The sequence below is a fragment of the Hyla sarda genome, chromosome 2 (genome assembly GCF_029499605.1).
Source record: "Hyla sarda isolate aHylSar1 chromosome 2, aHylSar1.hap1, whole genome shotgun sequence".
NCBI classification, from domain to species: domain Eukaryota; kingdom Metazoa; phylum Chordata; class Amphibia; order Anura; family Hylidae; genus Hyla; species Hyla sarda.
The window spans coordinates 405,914,807-405,929,257 of NC_079190.1; positions in this window are offsets into that span (position 1 = coordinate 405,914,807).

Here is a 14,451-nt window from a genome sequence, read left to right on the forward strand (position 1 = left end):
ATTATTTCTCCTGTTCTCCAATCCAGTTGGCCAAGGAAGACCAAGAAGAATCTCAGAAGTACAGTGAGGCCGACCTCTGTCAACCATGTACACCCCTCTGCCACCCATGTACACCCCTCTGCCAACCATGTACACCCCTCTGTCCCTTTGTCATCCCTGTTACCACCTTGTCACTTCTGTCCACCCCTGTCACCCCAGACGCACCCCTGTCACCCATGTACAGTCTTCTACACCTCTCTGTCACCCATGTACACCCCTCTGTCACCCATGTACATACCTTTACACCCCTCTGTCACCCATGTACACTCCTCTACACCCCTCTGCCACCCATGTACACCCCTCTGCCACCCATGTACACTACTCTATACCCCTCTGCCACCCATGTACACTCCACTACACCCCTGTCACCGATGTACACCCCTCTGTCACCCATGTACACCCCTCTGCCACCCATGTACACCCCTTTGCACCCCTCTGCCACCCATGTACACCCATCTACACCTTTCTGTCACCCATGTACACTCCTCTACACCCTCCTGTCACCCATGTACATGCCTCTACACCCTCCTGTCACCCATGTACACTCCTCTACACCCCTCTGTCACCCATGTACACTCCTCTACACCCCTCTGTCACCCCTGTACACTCCTCTACACCCCTCTGTCACCCATGTACACTCCTCTACACCCCTCTGCCACCACTGTAAACCCCTCTATAACCCCCTACACCCCTCTGTCTCCCATGTACACCCCTCTGTTCCCCCTTTACACCTATTCCTCTTCACTTGTAAAAGGGGAATCTGGAGGCTAATGCTGGTAAAGGGCTGAGCCTAATATTTTTGTTTTGCAGGTTTAACGATTAAGAGTTGTGGCTGGAAGAAATGGTCAGGATGGTCCAGACCAGACGAACGATGCTGATCAGAGAAGAGGTCACATGTGAGTTGCTGTATAAAGCAACACTTTAAACTACATACCCATTGATAAATAGATATTAGAATTTGTGTGCATTTATTTATTTTTGCTCGTCAACTTCGGTCGGGGTGCCCTGCGAAATTATTTTTTTCGGAGGGATGCCTTGAGCCGAAAAAGGTTTGGAAACACTGCTCTAGAGAGAGTTCAGAGAAAAGCTACTCAACTGGTACATGGATTGCAGGATAAAACTTACCCGGAAAGGTTAAAGGACCTTAACATGTATAGCTTGGAAGAAAGAAGAGAAAGAGTGGATATGATACAGACTTTTAACTACATAAAGGGAATCAACACGGTAAATGAGGAGAGCTATGTTTCTACGTAACCCCACACTGAGATCAGATACGCATCCCGTATACTGTGAACAGAGGATAAAAAAATAAAAAGTGAGGACAAAATACAAAAAAGGGCACTGAACAAAAAGAAAGCTGAAATTCACAGATAACTAACAGTACACCTTCATTTTAGCACACTTACTTTAGATCAATATTTTCCAAGGCTAACCTTGGATAATGTGCTAATGTGCCATGTTCCATGATAAAGCTCCGGCTTAAATGTAGGTAAATAACTAAGAGATTCTATTGAGCTTCATGACCTTGAACCTTAAGTTCATATCTTAGCAGCATATCATTTTTTCACCACAATGTCTTTATTTAAGTACAAATGTGTCTGTGAGCTTTAGAAGTTTAACAAATGATGGAAGACAGTATTTAATGAACTCAGAGAACAAATTAAAGACAATAAATAAAACATTTTTTTTTAATATAACATGTAGACACATTAATGTATGCTCTTCATTCATAGAATAGAGAATGGTAACATTGTATAGAAAATAAATTGACTCCAATAACTTATTGGGGATATATTCAAAACTTTTTGCTTTCTTCGTCAGCTCACTCAGCGCGAAACGTACGTTGGGGTGAGTGCTTGTGGTATATGGCTTTGCACTGGTAACTATATTCCATTATTTCCCTGCATCTGTTTATGTATAGATTCTCATTTCCTATATGCCTGTATGTTTGGTCTGACTAGTGATGCTATCTACATGCTGATGCTTGGGGCATAGATCTATATTTACATTTTATTGTCTATACCACTTGCTGTTCATCCAGCACTGTGCTTTGTGCTCATTCCCTTTTAAAATCTTTTTAATGTTTGAAATTGTCAATAAAGTTTCTATTTTTACTATGATTTTTGTGTTACTGTTATAGTTTTTTTTGGTGTTCACATTTGATAATCAGTAACCCCTATACTTGTACCATGTATTTGGTTATATAGTTGGTGTAATACTTTTTACTGAGTGTAGCACCAAGGTTGTGGCACAAAATAATCATCCTACAACAATGGAGTTTACACCAAAAAAAAAAAACAACAATTCACTCCAGCTCTTGAACAGTTGTGTGTCATCGGATTTATAAATCTACCAGCAGCAGAAAAATATAAAAAGAATCTAATCTTTGATAAAGTTCCAAACATCAGAGACATACACTTAAAATAAATATGTAAAAGATGTTAGCAACTGAAAAATTGGGTGTACTGGGGATATATAGAGTTAAAAAATTACATTTGCAATTCTTTTACTCTGTACATCCCCAGTATGCCCCAACTTTTATTTACTGTAAATGTCATATCTAGAGATGAGCGAACTATCAAAAATTTGATTCGGCCAATTCACCGAATTTTTTGAAAAAGTTTGTTTCGATCCAAATTTTTTCGCGTCAAATCTATATTAAAAAAGGCTATTTCTAGCTTACATACAGCCTCTATAGGGGTATAGAACGCTTTGATGTGTTCTAAAATGCATATGGAGTGTGCTGGGGTAGTAAAATAATACTGTTATTCAGAATAACCTGCAGATTACCGGCATCGCTTTTAAAATCACTGCCGCACAGCAGCACAATGACAGAGCCTGGTGGTGGCATCAGTGTCAGGAGACCATATAGTGACAGAATGACATAGCGTGGAGGTGTTGGCAGCATGAAGAGACCATATAGTGGCTGAATGGCACAGCGTGGAGGTGTTGGCAGCGTGAGGACACCATATAGTGGCTGAATGACACAGCTTGGATGAGGCTGAAGCATGAGGACACCATATAGTGGCTGAATGACACAGCGTGGAGGTGTTGGCAGCATGAGGAGACCATATAGTGGCTGAATGGCACAGCGTGGAGGTGTTGGCAGCATAAGGACACCATATAGTGGCTGAATGACACAGTGTGGACATGTTTGCAGCATGAGTACACAAAATAGCGGCTGAATGACACAGTGTGGACATGTTGGCAGCATGAGGAGACCATAAAGTGGCTGAATGACACAGCGTGGAGGTGTTCGCAGCATGAGGAGACCATATAGTAGCTGAATGGCACAGCGTGGAGGTGTTGGCAGCATGAGGACAAAGTATAGTGGTTGTATGACACAGTGTGGACATGTTGGCAGCATGAGGAGACCATATAGTGGATGAATGCCACAGATTGGAGTTGCCAGCGGCATGAGTAGGCACTAGGCCTTCACAATCCCTAAGATTAAAAGATGAATTAAGAAATTTAAACCAAAGATTTTGGATAGCGGATGCTAACTATGAGAAAATGTAAAATTCCCAGACCCAGGCCCCACAGCGGCATCAGTAAACCATATATTGCCTGAATGACACACCCTGGAGTTGGCTGATGCACGAGCACACAGCAGGGCTTCACAATTCCCCCCAAAAAACACCATAATTTTAGACATTTTTGAAAAAGATTTTGGATAGCGGGTGCTACCTATGAGAAAATTTGAAATTCCCAGACCCAGGCCCAGCAGCGCCATAAATTTTTGATTTGAAATTTAAAACAAACTTTCAGTGTCCCGGACCCCAGCGTGTGTGTACGAAGGACCAAATCCAACAAGCCCCCACAGCAACATCAGTAAACCATATATTGCCTGAATGACACAGCATGGAGTTGGCTGATGCACGAGTACACAGCAGGGCTTAACAATCCCCCCCCAAAAAACAACACAGTTTTAGAAATTTTTGAAAAAGATTTTGGATAGCGGGTGCTACCTATGAGAAAATTTGAAATTCCCAGACCCAGGCTCCACAGCGGCATCAGTAAACCATATATTGCCTGAATGACACAGCCCGGAGTTGGCTGAAGCACGAGTACACAGCAGGGCTTCACAATCCCCCCCCAAAAAAACACCACAATTTTTGAAATTTTTGAAAAAGATTTTGGATAGCGGGTGCTACCTATGAGAAAATGTGAAATTCCCAGACCCAGGCCAAGCAGTGCCATCATTTTTTTATTTGAAAATTAAATCTAACTTTGAGTGTCCTGGACGCCATCGTGCGGGTACGAAGGACCAAATCCAACAAGCCCCACAGCAACATCAGTAAAGCATATATTGCTTGAATGACACAGCCTGGAGTTGGCTGATTCACGAGTACACAGGAGGGTTTCATAATCCCCCCCAAAAAACACCACAATTTTAGAAATTTTTGAAAAAGATTTTGGATAGCGGGTGCTACCTGTGAGAAAATTTGTAATTCCCAGACCCAGGCCCCACAGCGGCATCAGTAAACCATATATTGCCTGAATGACACAGCGTGGAGTTGGCTGATACACGAGTACCAAGCAGGGCTTCACAATCCCCCCCAAAAAACAACACAGTTTTAGAAATTTTTGAAAAAGATTTTGGATAGCGGGTGCTAACTATGAGAAAATTTGAAATTCCCAGACACAGGTCCAGCAGCGCCATCATTTTTTGAATTGAAATTTAAAACAAACTTTCAGTGTCCCGGACCCCAGCGTGTGGGTACGAAGGACCAAATCCAACAAGCCCCCACAGGGCTCATGTGGCCGTGAGATGAAGGCGAAACATCTCCATTGCCCTGACCGGCCATTGTTTCCAAGACTTTTCGCCAAGGCAAACCATGGGAAGAACAGCGTGACACCGCCGTGCCCTGCACACATGGTATGCTGAAGGGCCACTGAGACTTGTCCTGGCAGTGGAGGCTTAAGACACAGTGGAGGATGTGGAGGCGGAGTAGCACACTGTCACAGGACCAACGGGCTGACAGATTGTAGCAGGAAGCAGCATTGAGTACACACTGGGGCTTGAGAATCCCAAATAAAAAACAACCATTTTTTTTAAAAATGTAAGAATTTTTAACACAGCGGGTGCTACCTATATATTGCCTGAATGACACAGCCTGGAGTTGGCTGAAGCATGAGGACACACCAGGGCTTCACAAGCCCACCAAAAAAAAAACACAACAATTGTAGAAATTTATGATGAAGACTTTTGGATAGCGGGTGCTACCTATGAGAAAATGTGAAATTCCCAGACTCAGGCCCAGTAGCGCCATCAGGAAACCATATATTGCCTAAATGACACAGGCTGGAGTTGGCTGATGCATGGGTAAGCACCAAAGCTTCACAATCCCTAATAAAAAAGACAAACATTTTTGACGAAAAATTTTGACGAAAATTTAGGACAGCGGGTGCTCTCTTTATATTACCTGAATGATGCAGCCTGGAGTTAGCTGTAGCATGAGGAGACCATTGAAATGTCTAATTTTTTAATTTGAAATTTAAATCAAAATTTGTGTACCGGACACCGCCGTGTGGGTACAAAGGACCTAATCTCACAAGTACCCACAGGGCTCATGTGGCCATAAGATATAGGCACAATGTCTCCATAGCCCTGACCGGCCATTTTTGGCTTTTGTTTAAGAACAAGCGCATATTCAAGAGTCCAGAAGACTCTATAATGCAGGACGGTGGACCACCAAAAGACATTCTTCTCTATAATTGTTTTTTATGAAATAAAGAAGCAGAGTTCATCCCTCTCCGTATTTTTTTTTTTTTAAATATTACTTAAAAAATCACACGCAACAAGCGTTCAATGGTGTAATGGTTATTATTCTGGAAAATTCTAGTTTATTAGTGTGATAATTATCAGAATATTTGAACAAAACACTACCCAACAGTGTTTAATAATGTGGTGTCCCGGTACCGGATTGCATCCATTACCTTGTGGTGAGGTCCCCAAAGTCAGAGTCCCTAGGTACCGGTGGGGTCCTCATCTATAGTTAGCCCCTAGTCACCCCTTTAGTAGTTAAAATTATTCAAATTCTAAGTGTATATATGTATATAATGTATGCTTACCTTGTTGTAGTGTCGCAGGACCTGCGGGTCACGTGATGCGTTCCAGAACTCTATGGTTTTCTAGTTAAGGACCTTTGGAGGTAGTCAGGTGATCACCCACCATGCATTGTAACGGTGAGTGACAGCTGACATTGGACCAATCCAAAACGTCCCTGCCCCTGCCCATATAAGGGAGCTGCTGACATTACTTGTGCTCTTGTTCCTGCGCTGCTGATGAGGACGGATCTGCACAGCTGTCATCAGCACTTGCTAGGCCTAAGCCCTGCGGCCGCAGCCATCTCTCAAAAACTGTGAGTTACTTCAATCCCTGTTAACTCTGCAAGATCACTGGACCTAAATACTCTCCTAAATCCAGCGGATCTCTGCAAGAAGCCCTAATTCTAATAATTTCTGGATAACTCAATGGTCCTCAGCATCTGTCAATCACTGCCGTGCTGAATAGAGACTTTGCTAATAAGACTGTTGCTGTTATTGGATGTACCGCAAATACCTCAGTAAAGTTTCACACAAGTTCAAGTTCATCTTTGCTGTGGACATTCAGTCATTTATTCACGCACCTATCGTTTCTGGGAAGGGTGGCGATAGGCCGAAGATTTACCTCAGCGTATTAACCCTCACCCTGGCGTCACGAGTGACAAGGGTTAAATTAACCCCTCATATACCAACCCAGTAACACCCCATCTACACAACACCCCAAGGCAGTTACCACAAAGCTTTTTTGGCATAGCACGAACAGGATTCGGGTGTGTGCCTACTACTGTTGCCACTAGGGAAAGTGTACTCCCCCCAAGAAAAGTAACGGACTTTATTCATGTGTCACAGACCGCATTATCATGTACAAGAGCAGTGCATGTGGTGTAACTTGCAAGGGGGCCACGCGAAAAGTAAGGGGGGGAGGCGAAAATTCATGCACAGCAAGAATGTGTAAACTGCTAAACGAATTCACACTACGATCCTCTGGTCCAGTCAGTATGGGAGGAGTCAACCTGCTACCAGAGAAGCGAGCGAAAAAGGCCCTCGTTGCGCCACGACCCGCCCCTGGCGTGGCTACCAAGTTGCTGTGTCGAAAGGAAACTTGGAGACACAGGAGTTGTTTCTGGGAGGACCGGAAGTCGGGGCTGCACCGATGACGTCCTTCCTGCCGGCCGCCATTTTGGGGAAGCCCACTATAAAAGATGCCACGCACAGCGACCTCTTCAGTCTGCACAGGGAGCCGGAAAGTACAGACATGGCGGAGAGCAGCGTTCCACGTGGTGAAGATGGCAAAATGGTGCTGGAACAGCGGAAAGTTGTGGCAGTCGCAGCCCGACTTTTCCAAGAACTTGCTGACCGTCTGCACGAAGAGGGGGCCTGCAATCTTCCCCAACTGCCTGATGATGACGACGATTGGCCAGAGACACCTCCAGCAGAAAGCGCAGGAACACATGGAGGTGCATCGCCGGTGAGACTGTCCCCTAACCACAGAACTTGGGGCTCGTGGGCTGAGATCCCATCGGAGGAGTCTGCAGTGAGTACCCCGCCAGAGGCGGCCTATTCTTCCTCCTCCAGCCCTGAAGCTAAAATACCTCTATCTACTTTGCCAAGTGCATGACCGTGCTCACCAGATTTGCTCCAGTGGATCTTTGGGGACGAGCCGGGACTCATCGAGTATATTCACGTGGTTCTACAACCTATATCTGGGAAGCCACTCCCACCAATTCCAGCCGCGCAAAGGGAAAGAGCCCGTCAAGAAGCCGAGCTGGCTGAACTGATGGACAGATTAAAGGCCCGACACAGAGAACTGTACGCCCCTAAGCATGTGCATTTGCCTCCTGAAGAAAGAATTTGCTACCAGGAGAATACAAAAGAAATGGAAGCTTTATTCATCCGCAAATGGGACCATCCCCGAGAAGGGGAGGAGCCTCTAGAACGACGAAGAGCAACTGTGGCCAACTTCGACAAGGTCAGAGGTTATAGAACACTCCTAGATTGCCCCACAGGGCAAACCATCCTCATAAACCAGCCAGCAGTACAGAGGCCATATCTTCATAAAAAGTTCTACTCCTTGGAGGTGGGTGAAATTGTGGAGTACACCCCCGTCAAGAGCCTGCGTGGAGAATGGGCTGCAGAGGTCACAAGACCAACAGCCCCAACACAGCTTCCCTTCAAATAATTTCCATCCACAGATTGGGAATCGGATCCCTTCAACTTGAGGCCGAAATGGTTTGCTCCTGATGCCTCCACCAACGTACCCAAGGAGGAGGAACCTCTACAGCATCAATCATCTTCTGTGTACAGTAAAGTGCCAAGTCCTGCTCAAGTTCAAGAAAGTAAGCCTAAATTACGGGCACCAAGGACCGTATCTAGACCCTCTCGAAGCAATGAGAGTTTGTCTGTTCCAGAGGTACCAATGCATGTACCTAGGCCCTCTCGGAGCAATGAGAGTTTGCCTCCTGCACAGGTACCAACGTATGTACCAAGGCCCTCTTCTGACATGGAGAGTTTGCCTGCTTCCAGGGTACCAACGAAAGTGTTTTTCCCCACTCCTGATATGGCGAGGGTGCTAAAACCCTATGCACCAACTGTGATCCCGGCCAGTAAGCCGCTGGACACCCTAAATCCTACTGTTGCCCATTCTACTCTCACCAATGTGGTGTGGGAGAGTTACATTAACTCCTCACCTGCCTTAGATGTTGGCAGATATAGAGGATCTACTAGAGGCACAAGAAGATTCAGAAGAAATGTCTTTTGAAGGACTGTAAAGTAATGTTTATTGCTTTTCTATGCTAATCACTTTTGTTTTACAGTAACCAGGTTCAAGACATGTGCCTAGCAGGACTGTGCTAAGATTGTTCCAGTTTTAAGTTCAGCAATGTAACCATCAAGCTTTGTGCCTGACCATCAGGTCAAGAGACTCCTAGCCAGTAGGAGATTCGTAAGTTTTGTGCCCGGCTGATTGTGGTAAAGCCGTGTTTCCCATAGACTCCTAGTGTAGGTGGACTGCAGATCTTTACACGTCCATTTTATGTACATAACCTTATATTTATAGGTCACAAAATAACACAAGTAGCACGGCACTGCTCTCACTGATGGACTTGATGTGGTATAAGTAGATATATGTAGATGAGGGTGGTAGTGCTCTGGTCAAGGCTAATGCACAGGTGATAATGAAGAATATGAAGAAAAAAGATCAGACCGGCAGACTCACCACTATTCTCTTCTTCTTTATTTGCGTTAGCAGGTCATAGACAAATACTCACACACTTGAGGGATGTTTGTCCACCCACTGTACGTCCCGGTCCCCAAAGTGTGTGAGTATTTGTCTATGACTTGCTAACGCAAATAAAGAAGAAGACAATAGTGGTGAGTCTGCCGGTCTGATCTTTTTTCTTCATATTCTTCTTTTCTTATATTTATAGGACTCTCTGCTAAATGTTTCACTTATCAGGTGTATGCGCCTGAACCTTGTTGGAGTGTTAATAAATGTATCATAAAGATGTATATGGTTCTTGTACACAAGAAAAATAGCTTCATGTCTGTGTACATAAAAAGTAAGTAAAGGTTGTACACAGAAAATTGCCCGCTATAAGCATGTGTACACCAAACACAAAAATGTAAATAACTCTTGTACACATGTACATACAAAGGTATAAACATGCTAAAAGGTGTTTTAGTAGTTGCTCAATGGGTGACTCTCTTGGCTCCTCCGAGAGTGACATTGTTTCTATTCGCCAATCGCTAGCACCTGTCTCAACAAAAATAACAGGGCAACCTACCCTTATGATAGCAAGACTAACTGGTAAGCAGTATTTGCACACATAGTACTTAAACTACTCACTTAAATGTATTACCTCAGTCTACTTCAGTACATACACAAAAACAGGATGTATCTCACATTTCAAGAAACACTTAGGAATTGTAGCCTATTGATACCCAATTCCTGTCACTGTTATGCACTCATATTTCTCTTCTCTGTATTACGTGTGTGAGATGCTCTACCTGGCCAGTAGGTGCTGTTGCGAGCTAAAAATGAAACACTTAATTCTAAAGGTAACCTAGGTCGATTATTTTGAAGTGCTCTAGGGGTAGGTAGCGTGTAGCCGATAGACCCTAGCAGCCAAACTTACTGTGACCTAGCTTCCGGCTAGCCAGTATAACTTTCGTGTACTAACAGGTGACTCATTGTTGGCAAAAGAAAAAAAAATGTGTCAGATTCCAAAATGTTTAGTCAGCTTGAAGCTAAATGTATAGAGAGCTGTACAAATGTCTAGTTAGCCTCATAAAAAATGTGTAAGAGAGCTAAAACAAAATGTCTTAGGAGCTAGCCACTCAATGTCAGACAGCTGCCTAATTGTTTAGTAAGCTTAGAATGTATAGTAAGCTTAATTAAAATGTCTAAGAAGCTAGAAACTAAAGGTCTGGATAGCTTCATAATTGTCCAGGAAGCCTTTATAAATGTCTAGTGAGAATACTAGCCTAAAAATTTCTAAAAATGTCTAGTAGGTTTAAAAGTACCTAATGTGTATAAAAGTTTTGTCAGGATATAGATTCTGTCTAGTTAACAATCCTGTTCTGACCTGCCCTAGTCCCTCTGCCTTAGGCGTCGGGATCGACTTGTTTTAAGTAAGGGGGTTTGTGGTGTCCCGGTACCGGATTGCATTCGTGACCTTGTGGTGAGCTCCCCAAAGTCAGAGTCCCTAGGTATCGGTGGGGTCCTCATCTATAGTTAGCCCCTAGTCACCCCTTTAGTAGTTAAAATTATTCAAATTCTAAGTGTATATATGTATATAATGTATGCTTACCTTGTTGTAGTGTCGCAGGACATGCGGGTCCCGTGATGCGTTCCAGAACTCTATGGTTTTCTAGTTAAGGACCTTTGGAGGTAGTCAGGTGATCACCCACCATGCATTGTAACGGTGAGTGACAGCTGACATTGGACTAATCCAAAACGGCCCTGCCCATATAAGGGAGTGGCGGCCATTAATCGCGCTCTTGTTCCTGCGCTGCTGATGAGGACAGATCTGCACAGCTGTCATCAGCACTTGCTAGGCGTAAGCCCTGCGGCCGCGGCCATCTCTCAAAAACTGTGAGTTACTTCAATCCCTGTTAACTCTGCAAGATCACTGGACCTAAATACTCCCCTAAATCCAGCGGATCTCTGCAAGAAGCCCTAATTCTAATAATTTCTGGATAACTCAATGGTCCTCAGCATCTGTCAATCACTGCCGTGCTGAATAGAGACTTTGTTAATAAGACTGTTGCTCTTATTGGATGTACCGCAAATACCTCAGTAAAGTTTCACGCAAGTTCAAGTTCATCTTTGCTGTGGACATTCAGTCATTTTTTCATGCACCTATCGTTTCTGGGAAGGGTGGCGATAGGCCGAAGGTTTACCTCAGCGCATTAACCCTCACCCTGGCGTCACGAGTGACAAGGGTTAAATTAACCCCTCATATACCAACCCAGCAACATCCCATCTACACAACACCCCAAGGCAGTTACCACAATAACCTCATACATTGCACCATAAATGTTGAAATTTAAATTAAGCATGTATGTAAGTATTTCAAAAATCCTAAAATTAAAGGCCCAAGCCCAGAAGCATCATGAAGTCAAGTAGTTCCTGAAAGACACAGGAGGAGTCAGGAGTAGGCATCACAGTACCCAAGAGGCTTTAATAACCCCTTACATTGCACGATCAATCGCGAGATTGGTGTGTTATGCCCTCAGATGTCTGGGGCTGCATGCGTGCTTCACTGAATGGACCAGAGTTTGTCTATCTTTCACCGACAGGTGCGGGTAACCCGCTGAACCCCGTTCGTGATAGGGATTGCAATTATTTGCCAGGAAAGAAGAATCCCAACTAAGTGCGGGTCATCTCGGGTTCATAAGTCCCTGCCCTTTGTACACACCGCATGTCTCTTCTACCGATTGGATGGTTTAGTGAGGTCCTCGGATCGGCCCCGGCGGGGTAGGAGAAGGCCCTGGCAGAGCATCGAGAATTTAAAGATCATTGTTGAAATTTGCATTAAGCATGTATTAGCTACTGCTAAACTACCAAAAATTAAAGGCCCAAGGCCAGAAGCGTCAATGAGGCAAGTAGTTCCTGAAAGACACAGGATGAGTCAGGAGCAGGCATTCACAGTACCCAAGAGGTTTTCATAACCCCTTACATTTAAAGATCAATGTTGACATTTGCAGTAAGCATGTATTTAACTACTGCTAAACATCCAAAAATTAAAGGCCCAAGGCCTGAGGCACCAGGGAGGCAAGTAGTTCCTGAAAGACACAGGATGAGTCAGGAGCAGTCATTCGCAGTACCCAAGAGGGTTTCATAACCCCTTACATTTAACCCCTTAAGGACCAAGGACGTACCGGTACGTCCTTGGTCCTGCTCTTCTGATATAACGCGGGATTACACAGTAACCCCGCGTCATATCATGGCGGGCCCGGCGTCATAGTGAAGCCGGGACCCGCCTCTAATAGCGCGCAGCGCCGATCTCGGCGCCGCGCGCTATTAACCCTTTAGCCGCGCGCTCAAAGCTGAGCCGCGCGGCTAAAAGTGAAAGTGAAAGTTCCCGGCTAGCTCAGTCGGGCTGTTCGGGATAGCCGCGGCTAATCGCGGCATCCCGAACAGCTGACAGGACAGCGGGAGGGCCCCTTCCTGCCTCCTCGCTGTCCGATCGCCGAATGACTGCTCAGTGCCTGAGATCCAGGCATGAGCAGTCATCCGGCAGAATCGTTGATCACTGGTTTCTTATGAGAAACCAGTGATCAACATAGAAGATCAGTGTGTGCAGTGTTATAGGTCCCTATGGGACCTATAACACTACAAAAAAAAAGTGAAAAAAAAAAGTGAATAAAGATCATTTAACTCCTCCCCTATTAAAAGTTTGAATCACCCCCCTTTTCCAATAAAAAAAAACACAGTGTAAATAAAAATAAAAATAAACATATGTGGTATCATCGCGTGCGGAAATGTCCGAATTATAAAAATATATCATTAATTAAACTGCTCGGTCAATGGCGTGCGCGCAAAAAAATTCCAAAGTCCAAAATAGTGCATTGATCAAAGTCCTATCAATGCAAAAATGGTACCGTTAAAAACTTCAGATCACGGCGCAAAAAATGAGCCCTCATACCGCCCCATACACGGAAAAATAAAAAAGTTATAGGGGTCAGAAGATGACAATTTTAAACGTATTAATTTTCCTGCATGTAGTTATGATTTTTTCCAGAAGTCCGACAAAATCAAACCTATATACGTAGGGTATCATTTTAATCGTATGGACCTACAGAGTACATATCAGGTGTCATTTTTACCGAAAAATGTACTACGTAGAAACGGAAGCCCCCAAAAGTTACAAAAAAGCGTTTTTTATTTTCAATTTTGTCGCACAATGATTTTTTTCCCGCTTCACCATAGATTTTTGGGCAAAATGACTGACGTCATTACAAAGTAGAATTGGTGGCGCAAAAAATAAGCCATCATATGGATTTTTAGGTGTAAATTTGAAAGAGTTATGATTTTTTAAAGGCAAGGAGCAAAAAAGGAAAATGCAAAAACGGAAAAACCTCCGGTCCTTAAGGGGTTAAAGATCAATGGTGACATTTGCATTAAGCATGTAATTAGCTACTGCTAAACTTCCAAAAATTAAAGGCCCAAGGCCAGAAGCATCAGTGAGGCAAGTAGTTCCTGAAAGACACAGGATGAGCAAGGAGCAGGCAATCGCAGTACCAAAGAGGGTTTCATAACCCTAATTGATAACCCAAGAGGGTTTCATAACCAACCATAATTGGGAAATGTTGGTGTAGCAGCATGGTCAATCTACTCTGAGGCATCTGGCATTGGTGGCTGGAAATCCTGGCTGATCCATCCCTGATTCATCTTGACAAAAGTCAGTATCTCCACATTTTTAGTGGACAGACGAGTTCGCCTTGGGGTGACTATGGCCCCGGGCGCACTAAACACCTGCTCTGATGGCACACTAATGGCCAGCTTTAATGCCCAGCTTTTCCAGGGCAAACTCTGCTAGTTGTGGCCATAAATCAAGTTTGGCTGCCCAGAAGTTCAGCGGCTCTTCAATGGTTGTTGGCATGGCCATGTCAAGGTATGCCACCACCTGCTGGTTCAGGTCCTGCTCCATGTGTACCTGCTGCTGATGAGTTGCTTCACTATGCGGGTGAAGAAAGCTACTCATCAGCTACTCATTGCTGATTGAGCTGGTACTGCTCCTGCCACCCCTCCCCAGCAGCCATGGCAGAGGAAGACCTGCGAGTGGATGGACCATGTGGCCGATAGGCATCGGCCAACTGACTACGTAGAATCTCTCTGTAGTAGGTCAGTTTGTCCTCCCT